Source organism: Bubalus kerabau, chromosome 15, assembly GCF_029407905.1.
Source record: "Bubalus kerabau isolate K-KA32 ecotype Philippines breed swamp buffalo chromosome 15, PCC_UOA_SB_1v2, whole genome shotgun sequence".
Classification (NCBI taxonomy): Eukaryota; Metazoa; Chordata; class Mammalia; order Artiodactyla; family Bovidae; genus Bubalus; species Bubalus kerabau.
This window is the reverse complement of record NC_073638.1, coordinates 32828261-32841753: the sequence shown is the minus strand read 5'-3', so window position 1 is coordinate 32841753 and position 13493 is coordinate 32828261. Positions and strand designations below refer to the sequence as shown.

Here is a 13493-nt window from a genome sequence, read left to right as displayed (position 1 = left end):
AGAATTTTCCACAGTGTATTGTGATCCACACAGTCAAAGGCTTTGGCGTAGTCAATAAAGCAGAAATAGATGTTTTTCTGGAACTCTCTTGCTTTTTCGATGATCCAGTGGATGTTGGCAATTTTAATTGGTTTTAGCTATTGTAAATAGCGCTGTGATGAACATTGGGGTATATGTGCCTTTTCCAATTATGATTTTCTCAGGGTATATGCCCAGTAGTGGGATTGCTGGATCATATGGTAGTTTTATTCCTAGTTTTTTTTAAAGAAATCTCCATACGGTTCTCCATAGTGGGTGCATCAACTTACATTCCCAGCAACTGTGAAAGATGGTTCCCTTTTTTGCACATCCTCTCCAGCATTTATGGGTTGTAGATTTTTTGGTGATGGCCATTCTGACTGGTGTGAGGTGATGCCTCATTGTAGTTTTGATTTGTATTTCTCTAATAAAGAAATTAGATGGGGAAACAGTGGAAACGGTGTCAGACTTTATTTTTGGGGGCTCCAAAATCACTGCAGATGGTGATTGCAGCCATGAAATTAAAAAACACTTACTCCTTGGAAGAAAAGTTATGACCAACCTAGATAGCATATTGAAAAGCAGAGACATTACTTTGCCAACAAAGGTCCGTCTAGTCAAGACTATGGTTTTTCCAGTGGTCATGTATGGATGTGAGAGTTGGACTGTGAAGAAAGCTGAGTGCTGAAGAATTGATGCTTTTGAACTGTGGTGTTGGAGAAGACTCTTGAGAGTCCCTTGGACTGCAAGGAGATCCAACCAGTCCATTCTAAAGGAGATCAGTCCTGGGTGTTCATTGGAAGGACTGATGCTAAAGCTGAAACTCCAATACTTTGGCCACCTCCTGTGAAGAGTTGACTCATTGGCAAAGACTCTGATGCTGGGAGGGATTGGGGGCAGGAGGAGAAGGGGACGACAGAGGATGAGATGGCTGGATGGCATCACTGACTCGATGGACGTGAGTCTGAGTGAACTCCGGGAGTTGGTGATGGACAGGGAGGCCTGGCGTGCTGGGATTCATGGGGTCGCAAAGAGTCGGACACAACTGAGCGACTGAACTTAACTGAACTGAACTGAATAATGAAAGATGATGAACATTTTTCATGTGTTTGTTGATCATCTGTAGTCTTTGGAGAAATGTCTATTAGGTCTTCTGCCAACTTTTTGATTGGGTTGTTTGTTTTTCTGATATTGAAAAGATAAGGATTTAAACAATTGATCTAATTCAGCTTTTCTGCTCAACAGTGTTTATTTGGAGTGTCCTCTCTGGCAGGCACCACTAGGAGCTGAAAGAGTATCACATTGACTAAGATTCGGATATTCTTCAGGAAATGATTTGTTAGAGAAATGAACCCACACATATGTGTCTATACAGTAAGCCTCCTACATAGGAGCCTTTAAGTTTGTGAACTTTCAAAGGTGCAAATGTGCATTCTCATATCTAATCATGTGAGAGTTCACGTTTCTGATTTACATTGCCACGTGTGTGCATCCTCTGCGAGTGGTTGTGCTCTTGTGTACTTTACCATGCAGTAGTGTATAGAGTATAGCAGTAGAACATCTTCATTTCAAGCCCAGTGTGTCCAAAAGCAAACAGAAAAGCAACGTTGATGTAGCTGGTACTACTAAGAAGAGCCAGCTATTGTACTGTACTTTCCAAAATACTGTACTACAAGATTAAAAATGTTTATTTTTCATGTGTTCATTTGTTTTTTATACATTATTTGTGTATTGCAGCACAGTACTATGTAGCCAATTGTGTTAGTTGGGTACCTAGGCTAACTTTGTTTGCCCTATGGACAAATTGGACTTATGAACATGCTCTTGGAATGGAACTCATTCGTGTTGTAGGGGACTTACTGTAATTAAGGCAAAGGGAGCAGAGATAAAATCTGCACATGCTCAAGAAGACATTGTCTTCCTTATTGAGTAATCACTGATGATACTGTGGAGGAGGTGGCGTTCGGTGGGACTTAAAGAGTATGTAAGTTTTAGACATTTGGAAAAGGAAGGTGTTGGGCATGCTAGGAAGAAACAAAGGGAGCAAAGTCATAGAGCAAAGTATAGGATTTGTGCGTGATCAGGAAGTCTTTTGTCCTGTTTGGAGCATATGGTTATGTGGGTGTCCAGGAAGGTATGCCCGGTAGAATAGGTCAGAGTCAGAATCTAAAAGGGAGTTGCAGATTTAAAAGCTTGGTCTCTATTCTATAGATAATGAGAACCATCACATATTTTTCTGCAGGAGAATTACATGGTCATACCTGTGATTTATGGAAAGAGTGTAACAGATGTTTGAAAAGAACTTGCATGGAAGGCCATCAGTTAGCAGCTAGAGCAGTGATCCAGGCAAGGTGAATAACATAACTCCTTTGTCTTGTGCTATATTTGCAGGAATGCTCCTCTACAACCTGGCTGTCATAGGTTACAGCATTGGCTGAGGGCTTTCCAAGGGCATTTATTTAATGGCATGCCAGTGGCATTTACTCATAAAACCAAAAAGCCATTGGGGCCAGAAATAGGGGTTTTGGTTACTTCCCCAGACAGGATGCAGTTGGGGTGATTATACATGTGATTCATCGAGGTCGGGAAACAAGTCCTCCACAAACAAACACCCCTCCCCGCCAAGCCCAGTGACTCACGGCTTCTTCACTCTGGAAAGCTCTGGAGTCCAGGCAGAATGTGAGGTATGATGTTAAATCATAAATCCTTGGTGTTCATTGTTACAAGAGAAACATTTTTATTCATTCTTTTCGCTCATTGAAGCAATAAATATTGAGTGAACTCTTACTGTTTTAGACACAAAGACATGGAGTTATAAAACATAGTTCCTTCCATAAAATATTTTCCAGTTTAGCTAGGAAAACAGGTGTAACATGTGTGTTATCATAGAGATACAAACAGTACAAAAAGGTCAGAGGAAAGACCCATAACTGCTCTGGGAAAGGAGGAGCAGCCTTGGGATTGGGTCCTGCCCTGTTCATCATTCATTCATGCATTCATTCAGCAAATGAATTATCGAGGACTTACTATATGCCAGTATTCTTGCCTGGAGAATCCCATGGGCAGAGGAAGCCTGGCAGGCTGCAGTCCATGGAGTCACAAAGAATCAGATACAACTGAGTGACTAGGCACACACACATATGCCAAGCATTGTTATGAGCATGAGATTTCCGGCTTTTGCAGTGCTTACTTTCCAGCAAGACAACTCAGATGTTAAATAGAGCTGGGAGCCAAACACATTGCTGTCCTCAGGGAATTTACTTATAGAGGAACATTACGGGCTTCCCTGGTGGCTCAGTGGTAGAGAATTCACCTGCCAGTGCAGGAGATGCAGGAGACACGGGTTCGATCTGTAGGTCGGGAAGATCCCCTGGAGAAGCAAAATGCAACCCACACTAGTATTCTTGCCTGGGAAATCCCATGGACAGAGGAGCCTGGGGGCACCAAAAGAGTCAGACATGACAACTCAACAACAACAGCAGCAGCAAAAGGAACATTACAGAGGCGGGGAGCTTGCATTGCGTTCATAGAAAGAACATGGTCAGAAAGAAGCATGGATCTTCCCCTACTAGTAAAGAATAGAGAGAGAATGCTCAGGTTTAGGAGTACCCAGTATGACAAGAGGGCTTATTTAGAGACCTGAAATGGGATGCGCAAGTTGCCCTGGTACTCTTTGGCTGGAGTTAACAGAAAATGGAGACTCTTCTCACATGGAAACTTGTGCCATTGAGTCCCCAGACTTTCTGATTTTGCGATGCCTATTGGGCAACTGGGGTCACTTTTTTCAGGGATCCGAGTTCTGCGGTTTGAACTCCCAGATGATTTTTCTGTACCTCTGTCTGACTGTCCTGTAGCAGCCCAGTGCCATGAACATTAAAACTGAAGACACTGGCTGCCTCCTTGCTTAAATATCCAGGTCAAATTCTGTCACAGCCAACTCTGGCTTGGAGGTCACGCTTGATTCTCATTTTATCAGGTTGTCTAAAATAACCCGGCCATGAGGTGGTTATTGTTATGGTACTCATTGGAATGGGATTTGACCTATATAAGGGAAAGAACTAGGACAGAAATAGCTCTTCAGCCCATCACAGACCTGGAGAAATCCAGTATAAGCAGCTGCAGAATCACAGAGTTGGAAGGGACTCAAGGTGACTTAGGTGTTACTGGCATCTGCCTCCAGGCAGATATGTGCCTGTCTGGAAATTTAATATAAATTCTAGAAGTCATTATTTTAACAATACATAAGAATCTGCCCATCCTGAATAGTATAGTTCCCTTCAGGGCAGTGATACTGCCTAGCCTCAGGCAAAACATCTTTGAACCTCCTAGTCTACACTAGACCTCAGAACCTATAGCATATTCTTTTGAATATACTTAGAGGGAGGAAATGGTTGTCTTGGAGGCTATTTCGCATTTTCTATAAACCAAGTGCTGTATCCAGTTGGTCCAGCAGAATGATACCATTTTTGATTGAAAATGAATTTCAATGCAGCTGTGAAATGATGAGGTGACATTTTTGTTTGGCTCATAACTAGTTCAAAGGAGATTTACCAGCACTTGCAAAAGTAACAAGTACATATTCTCCCAGATGGCTAATTTGTGGGTCTGTGAGCTCTGGTTAGCTGTACAACTCCTCATTCTACTTGGTGAACTGCTTGAGGTCAAGGAGTGTGCCTTGTCTCAAAATACTCATCTACCTCAAGGGCAGGTGCATGCCAGGGGCTATTTATAAAACTAAACAAAATTTATATTTATAGAATTAATTATATCCTATAATTAGAATTAATTATATTAGAATTATTTATATATTAATTATATTTAACTTATATGTGTAGAATTTAACAATAATGGCATCAGTTTACAGTCGTGTCATGAACTCCTTGTCCGTTTTGATATTTTCACCAAATATGAACCCTGTGACCACTTCTTACCTTGAGGCTAATTGCCCAGCATGTGGCAACAACGCAGCAGTCTGTGTGGATGTGACTCTGCTCTGGGAGAGAATTCAGCTTCTGCGTTGAGCTGGATGGCTGACTTTGGGGAAAGTGTGCAAGCCTGTGTCCCCATCTTTAAATATGGAGGTTGAACTCGATGCTGGGAAAAGGCCCATCTGAGAAATAAAATATCAAGGAGCTACTTGGCCCCTAATTCTGCATGTTTTGGGCTATTTTCATAAGGTCTGAGTGTCGATCCAGATTCTTGTGTTTGCAGGTGACAGAAACCTGGCTTGACTGAGTTGAGGTAGAAAGACAAACCTCAGCCAAGTCAAGGGTCTCTCAAACTCCAGAAAAAAACCCGAGCCAGGGATTCAAACCCTTTCCAGACACCCTTCCTCCAACTTGTCCTTGACTTCTCTCTTCAGTCAGCTCTGTTCTCTCAAATCTACTTCCTTGGTGAGCCCAAAGAAATTTGCAAAATCTCTGGGAAGTCTTCTGGGCCAGGGGAACAAACTAATGTGCCTGGCAGCTGCTAGTCCAACCACGAGGTTGGTTGGAGAGAGGGGCAGCTCCCCCAGAGAAGGAGCTGCTGTACAGCCCCAAACTGGAGCCCCTGGAAAGCCTGCCATCCCGTTTGTCACCCATGTTCCTCTCAGCTCCACACGTGTTGACTGGGCCCCTTCTGCTCTTCTTGAAGCTTCTGCCCAGCTTCATTGTCTCTGAGGTTAACTGTCTGGGTAGCAACACCCCTCCCTATCTCTGTTCCCAGAGCGCCTTGAACCCATCTGTACCTCGAAAGGACGACTCCTCATGTTGCCTGCTGTGGTCTGTTGATAGGTTTCTCTTCCCCATGAGACTGGGAGCTCCTCAAAGGCCCCAACTGCCTTGATTCATTTTGTGTTACTTTGTTTATTAGATTATTTATTTATTAGTGATTGACAGCCTACTGTGTATTAGGTTCTGGGAGGTCAAAAGAGAAGGAACCCAAGATTGCTGTTCTCAAGAGGATCAAGGTCAAGTGGGAAACATATGATAAACAGGCACTTGGAGTATAGTGAGGCGGTGTGAGTCCCCCACGCATGTCCACACTGCTCCGTAGGAGCACAGGGCACACAGGGGGGGCTCCTTCCTAAGTGAGGACGGGGGTGGAGAAGGCCAGGGAGAGTTTCCGAGAGGTATAAAGGGCCTATCCCGGGTCTGTGCAGGGTTCTGTTGCATAGGATTGAATGTGGTTGTACAGTCTAGAGGGAGGGGACATTCTTCAGGGATCCCTGAAAGTACAGTGTAATCACAGGCTTTATGTTTGAGTGGGACAGATAAGGCAGACATACACGAAATTATTGAAGAATTGGACAGTTTCCAACAAAGTACTAATTTTATTTTTGCACAAGGAGTATAGAAAAAAGTGAGATTATCATGAACTTATAAGAGTCATCCTTCAGGACTCCTGGGTCAGGAAGATCCCCTGGAGAAGGACTCTTGGGCCTCCCTGGTGGCTCAGATGGTAAAGAATCCACCTGGAATGTGGGAGACCTGGGTTTGATCCTTGGTTGGGAAGACCCCCTGGAGGGGGACATGGCAACCCACTCCAGTATTCTTGCCTGGAGAATCCCTATGGACAGAGAAGCCTGGCAGGCTCCAGTCCATGGGGTCACAAAGAGTCGGACATGACGGAGCAACTAACACTTTTACTTTCAGGACGCGTGGGAACCGAGTCACTTCGTGGGGAGTCGACAGTGCTAAATCTGAAATCAGGCTGCGTTTCAGTCTCACTCTGCCAGCTATGAGTTTGGTGGTAATACCTCAAATCTCTAATTTCTGTATCACAAAGTGAAGATGCTCAGATTCATCTCTCAGAGTTATACTGAGGATAAAATAAGACACACAAATGAAAGTACTTTATAAACCATAAAGCACAGTACAAACTTGCTATTCTTTAAATCTGTTTTTTGTTACAACAGAGCGTTCTTAATTGACAAGAGTATTTGGAAATATGAAAAATGAATAAATGCAGTTACATGGAAAGATAGAATATTCACATTGAGAGTTATGTTAATTTTACTTGCTGGCTAAACATTGTGGTTAATGTCATTGCAAAATGAATCACATGTTAATGAGTTGACTGGCATTTCATACATTTCTGACTCTGAGGATAGGGCAGTCTGACTCAGCTGGCCATGTGATAGAGTAGGAATTAAGTCATTTGGATGTAGTGACTGTAAAGTGTTCTCTCTACCAAGTGAGCTATATTCCTGTAGACAGAAGGTTTACCTAGGGACCCCTTCTAACTGTATTTCTCTAAGAGATGAAACCTTCCCTTTGGTGCCTCTGTTTCCTCTTCTTTCAATCATCATAAATAATGATGGCATTTTAAGGAGTTACACTTATCTAGAAGATCTGAAAGAGTGTGATCCATTTATTCTGGGCGAATCTATCTTAGGGTCTGAAGGCAGGGAAGTACAGCCAGTAGGTACAGAACAGACTCCACTAAAGGAATCTGCACGTGGAACCTTTGAATATATGTCAGAGACTAGGATGAAACCCTAAATTTTAGTTGTCAAGCGGTTTAGGCATAACTCTCTCTCTCTCTCTCTCTGAGTCACTTAGTTGTGTCCGAATCTTTGCGCCTCCATGGACTGTGGCCTGCCCGGCTCCTCTGTCCATGGGATTCTCTAGGCAAGAATACTGGAGTGGGTTGCCATTTCCTTTTCCAGGGGATCTTCCTGACCCAGCGATCGAACCAGGGTCTCCTGCATTGCAGGCAGATTCTTTACCAAATCTTTCACTCCATGCGCTCCTTCAGTTTTCCAGAGCTCTTAGCCACCACAGCATGGAAAGAAACCCCTGCTTTGTGTCCTAAGTTCACCACCAAAGCCAACCCTGATCTGATGATTGTAGGAGAGAGTAATTCTAACGCTCCTTCATGTTGCTGTGAGGGTGGCCCTGAAAATCATAGAACGAGGCATTAGAGACTGTCACTTCAGTGATGAACCCAGAGACCATGAAAGTAAAGGCTCGTCACTCTCAGGCATAAGGTCAAAGCCATGGCCAGCGGGTAGTTTTCTTTCTCCACCTTCTATTCAGTTAACCTCGCCTTTCTAAAACTTGGAGTTCCCTGGTGGCTCAGTTGGTAAAGCGTCTGCCTACAATGCAGGAGACCCAGGTTCGATCCCTGGATTGGGAAGATCCTCTGGAGAAGGAAATGGCAACCCACTCCAGTACTCTTGCCTGGAAAATCCCCATGGACAGAGGAGCATGGTAGGCTACAGTCCACGGGTCCGCAAAGAGTCGGACACGGCCGAGCGACTTCACTTTCTTTCTTTCTTTCTAAAACTTACATAAGGAAAGAGTACGTGGCTCCTTTTTGGAATACTAGACCTATGAGATAGGATTACAAGTTCCACAAAATAAAAGGGTATTCTAAGGTCAAATCAGTTTGAGAAATTCTGAGTATGTCCCCAATGAAGATACAGAATATACATGCTTGTATCTAAGGCTGCAAAAAAAATATTGAACTCAGCTTTCCCAAAGTTACTTGACTGTAGTACTGTTTTATTTAGTAATATTCATTAGCATCTTGTATACTTCTTGTTCCTCTTTAGTACAGTTTGGAAAATGCTATTCTCAGAGAAGCTTCAGTGAATCTTCCCGTTAAAGGCTGAAGTCTATGTCTTAGATTGGAGAAAAGTTGAATAGAGCTTAGATACAACTTTGTCAACAGGGAATACTTGCTACCATTCCAAAGATTCTTTTCAACAGCGGTTTGCAGGGAGGGGAGCTGAAACCAGCAATTGGCATTCTAGTCCCTTCATCCCGTAAAGCTCTTATTTCCAAGATTAATTCAGAAAATTTTTTTTTCTTCTTTTTTGTTAGACTGGATAGATCTCATGGAAGTTCCCTTGAAAATCTTGAAATTGACTTTCTTCCCTCCCCTCTGCCCTTCTTTTTTTTTTGTAGAGAATATGAATGGGTTTGATTTATAACTATTATGGTTAGTATTCGATGGAACCCTATGGAAACCTATTTGCCAAGGCAAAGAGTAATAACTAGTAGTTTTAGCTATAATCACAGAAAAATCCTTTTCTATCCTTCAGTCTTTCCATGGTTCTGTGATCATAAGCCATATCCTTAATGAAACCTTTTTACTAAGTGCTAAGGTTGTGTTTTCTCTCCATAGGCTCCCCAAAGTATCTTTTCTTTCTATCAACAAAACAGGAAGATAATGGAAATGGGATCCACTCCATTCATCACGTGCTTCATTTTGTTTCTCTTCTGTGCTTTCATTGATCAACTTTCTCCTCCTATCACTGCTTTCCCTGCACGGGTTCAGAATTTATTCAGTTTATAGGATATCATTTCACCTCTGTTTTGTAACTGATCTTAGTCCATTCATATATGTGTTTTCTCTGCCAACTAGAATTTAAAGTTTATTGATGGTAGGTACAATATGTTTATATGTTTCACATTATCTTCAGAGTCTCATATGTAGTGCTCTGTACATCTGAATTGCTTTAAATATACTTTATGTGAAGCTGAATGTGAATGAGGATATCAGCTCCTCTTTTGGGCTTACTATCTCTGTGTCTAGAACATAAAGGTTGGAGCCCACATGCATGCTAAGTCACTTTAGTCATGTCTGATTCTTTGCTACCCTATGTACTATGGGCCGCCAGGCTCCTCTGTCCATTGGATTTTTCAAGCAAGAATACTGGAGTGGGTTGCCATTTCCTTCTCCAGGGGATCTTCCTGGCCCAGGGATTGAACCCACATCTCCTACATTGACAGGCAGATTCTTTACCACTGAGTCACTTGGGAAGTCCCTTTTCTCTCTTAAATGGCACCAAAGTCTTCTAAAGAAAGGGTTTTTTTTTTTTTTTTTGAGGGTGGGTAGAGATCATGAACATCTGGATTAAAAAGAATTTACATTCTGCAAGTGTGGTGAGTTGGAGATATTTTTTATTGAATATAGCCATTTTGTGATTTGATTTCCCCAGGATATGAATCAGAGAGAAAAAACTGAAGTCTTGTCCCAAAAAAAGGACAGGGAGGACAGCAAAGGATTTTTCACTGGTAAGGCAGTTTATACACTTGTCCTTTTCGTACTGAGTCACGGTCTGTGATACATTTCATAGCGATGTCTATGAGTTTCCAAATCTGGAAGAAGACAGATCAGCCAAATAAGGGAGATGGAAGAAAACAGACTTTTAATCCACCTAGTTACCATTCACAGAGCTTTAGAAGTGGAACTCCAAAAAAAAAAAAAAAAGGCTATTCCATCACCCCACTTTTAGTCACATCTTTAAACCCATTGAGAAAGAATTAGCTAATCACTTCCAAAATATCTTAAGCAGAGCAGCAAAGGAATTCAATAGCTAGCTCCAGGGTTCCAGAAAAGTTCTCTCTTCCTAATCTCTTCTCCAAAACCTCCCCTCTTTTTTTGCTATAATTCGAAGCCAACTCTTCTTTTTTATCTTTCATATTGTCTAGCCTAAGTTCATCTTAAAATGAGATTGTAAACTTTTTTAAAGGTAATTATCACTTAACCCCTTAGTGTTTTTATTTTTCTATTTAAGCAATCTCAACTCATTTAAAAAATTGTCTTAACGTCTAATTTTTTCCCTCCTTTGTGTCATTTTGGGTTACTGTTCTGAGGGTGTTCTTCAGATATTCTAATACTAGAATTAAAAATGCCAACACTTTGTTATATCTGCCTGGGTACCCCTAGGACCTAGTGCCACTCAGAGTGCATCACAACTGCTTGAATAAATATTGACTGAATGCATAAATATGGCCTCATATTTGTATAGCTTCTAATATTTTATGGAAAGCTTTAAGTTCCTCAAAAATTATCTGAGGTTCTCTTATTTTCATTCCCCATCCCCCCCACACAAAAAAATCTTCCTTTTAGTTATAAAGCCAGTCAGAGGTAAAATGGAGACCTGAACTTAGGTCTCCAAGTCTCAGTCACATGAGTTTCTTGAGTTGATCTGAACATTTTCTAAGCAGGACTGGTAATGTTTTGAAAAATATAGACCCCCCAAACTCAACCTTATCCTCAGATAATGAAACACATAATGGAAGGAGAATATACCACTTCTAACATGTCTTTGTTTGAAGGTATATCTGAGCATCATGTTATTTTTTCATTGTAAAATGTGATTTCTTCATAGATAGCTTTCCATCTTCTCTGACCCAGAACTCCAATTCCCACTGCCTTTCTGCAAGCTTATCATTTTTTTTTCCAACATAGTATGTCCCTATTTTGTTCTGGGCATGAACTATTAATGGGACAGGACAGGGCACTTTTAAACCCTTCATCAAGATGTACATGGTGCCTTGGTTGAATAGTGTGTGGTTGCTGTAAGGTGTTGGGACACCTCATGATTCAGTCAGTTGCTGGTCCAAGATTTCTCTAGTGTTGACATAAACCATCTTTACCATTCCATTGACTTTGCTAGAAGATACCAAGTGAAAGTCGCTCAGTCGTGTCCGACTCTTTGCAACCCCATTGACTATACAGTGCATGGAATTCTACAGACCAGAATACTGGAGTGGGTAGCCATTCCCTTCTCTAGGGGATCTTCCCAACCCAAGGATTGAACCCAGGTCTCCCACACTGCAGGCAGATTCTTTACCAGCTGAGCCACCAGGGAAGCCCAGAACTTACAAAGGTGGGTATTAAATGATCAAAGAGACAGGGTTTCTTGAATTGAGCTCTTTAATGGCAGGGACTATGCCAGAAATTTTTATATTGCCTTCCCCTTATCCATGGTCTGGCACAGAGCAGGTACTTAACACATATTTCTTATGTTTAATTGGCATCTGTAAGAAAATCCAGACATCTAAGACTTAGTCTTGACTTTGTCCATAACAGTGTACCCTTGGATAGGTCACTGAGCTTTGTTATATCATCCAGAAAAATGGGATATGTATCTATTTTTAAAGAACTAATGAGAATGTGAGAGTTACGGGAACTTGGACTTTACAGAATATTGGTTTTGGATTTCACAGACCAGGCAGGGTTCTATTCTTTAAATAAATACTTTACAAACTGATGGTCTCTGTGTCATAATCCTCTATCAAGCAAATGATCAAAGCAAAAGGACTCTTGGTGACCTACTTGTGGATTAATATTTGTAATTAGTATGTCATTTTTGACAAATTTCTCCAACCCTCAATATCTATTTTTCCCTTTAATTCACATTCCATTGCGGTCGTCTTTACTGTTGAAATGAAATTGTCAGCTTGAAGCTAATTTGAAAAATGGCTTGCTGCAATCTGGGTTCATAAAGCTTAACAGGAAGAGCTAAGAGCCAAGTAGCTCAGAGCATTGTGAAATCATTAAATTAGGCCCCTGGAATATGTGAGTATTCTACTTTCTCGTTAATCTGAAGCAGAATGCCCAGAAAGAGTATTTCATAAATGTTAGTGTTGGGTGCTGGATGACCTAGGAGTGTATTGCATTTATCAATGAAGGAAATCTGTATTCTAATGTTGACTTGTAATGAGGTGGATGAAACTGGAGCCTATTATACAGAGTGAAGTAAGCCAGAAAGAAAAACACCAATACAGTATACTAACACATATATATGGAATTTAGAAAGATGGTAACAATAACCCTGTGTACGAGATAGCAAAAGAGACACTGATGTATAGAACAGTCTTATGGACTCTGTTGGAGAGGGAGAGGGTGGGAAGATTTGGGAGAATGGCATTGAAACGTGTAATATCATGTATGAAACGAGTTGCCAGTCCAGGTTCGATGCACGATACTGGATGCTTGGGGCTGGTGCACTGGGACGACCCAGAGGGATGGTATGGGGAGGGAGGAGGGAGGAGGGTTCAGGATGGGGAGCGTATGTATACCTGTGGCGGATTCGTTTTGATGTTTGGCAAAACTAATACAGTGTTTCAGGTTTAAAAATAAAAAAAAAAGGCCAGAGGTACATCCTCACAGGAATAGACAGAAATAAACAGACATAAAGTCAGGTAACTTTCCTACCTGCAGAACCACAGGGTCATGAGTCAAAGGATTACAGAGTATTTAATCCTCCAACAAGGGATCCCATGTAACATCCTGCTAGATAGGGGAACCCACTTTCTAACAAAGGAGATATGGGCTTGGAGCTCTGGCCAAGCAAGAAAAAAAAATAATAAAAATAAAAAATATCTTTGTAAACTTGCAGGTGAACAATTATGATGTCTCTCATTTTGTTTCCTCCATGTTTCTTAAACCAAAGCTTTCCGCAAATGTCTAAAATAGACCGTATAATTATCTGAGGAGTTGTTAATTCACAGGTGGTTGGGCACTGTCATCAAAGTTTCTGACAGAGTAGATTTAAGGTGGGATGGGTCTCAAGAATTTGCAATTCTAACAACTTTCCTGGTGTTGCTAATGCTGCAGGTCCAAGGACCTCACACTGAGCTTGCTGTGTTTGCTGATCTCCCTTATGATTGTCAAGGCTGGTACAAGCAAATACTCATGCATTGCTGGGCTTCCCTGGTGGCTCAGAGCTTAAAGGATCTGCCTGGAATGAG

General features: G+C 41.6%; 1 long non-coding RNA gene and 1 other non-coding gene across 5 annotated transcripts in view; both read left to right on the top strand.

Annotated features, from left to right (window-relative positions):
• LOC129628856 (uncharacterized) overlaps positions 1–13493 on the top strand; it is a 316173-nt gene that overhangs the window by 203009 nt on the left and 99671 nt on the right. The window lies entirely within an intron of this gene.
• On the top strand, positions 8068–8139 carry TRNAC-ACA (transfer RNA cysteine (anticodon ACA)). Its single transcript has one exon. It is a non-coding gene; the product is annotated as a tRNA-Cys (tRNA).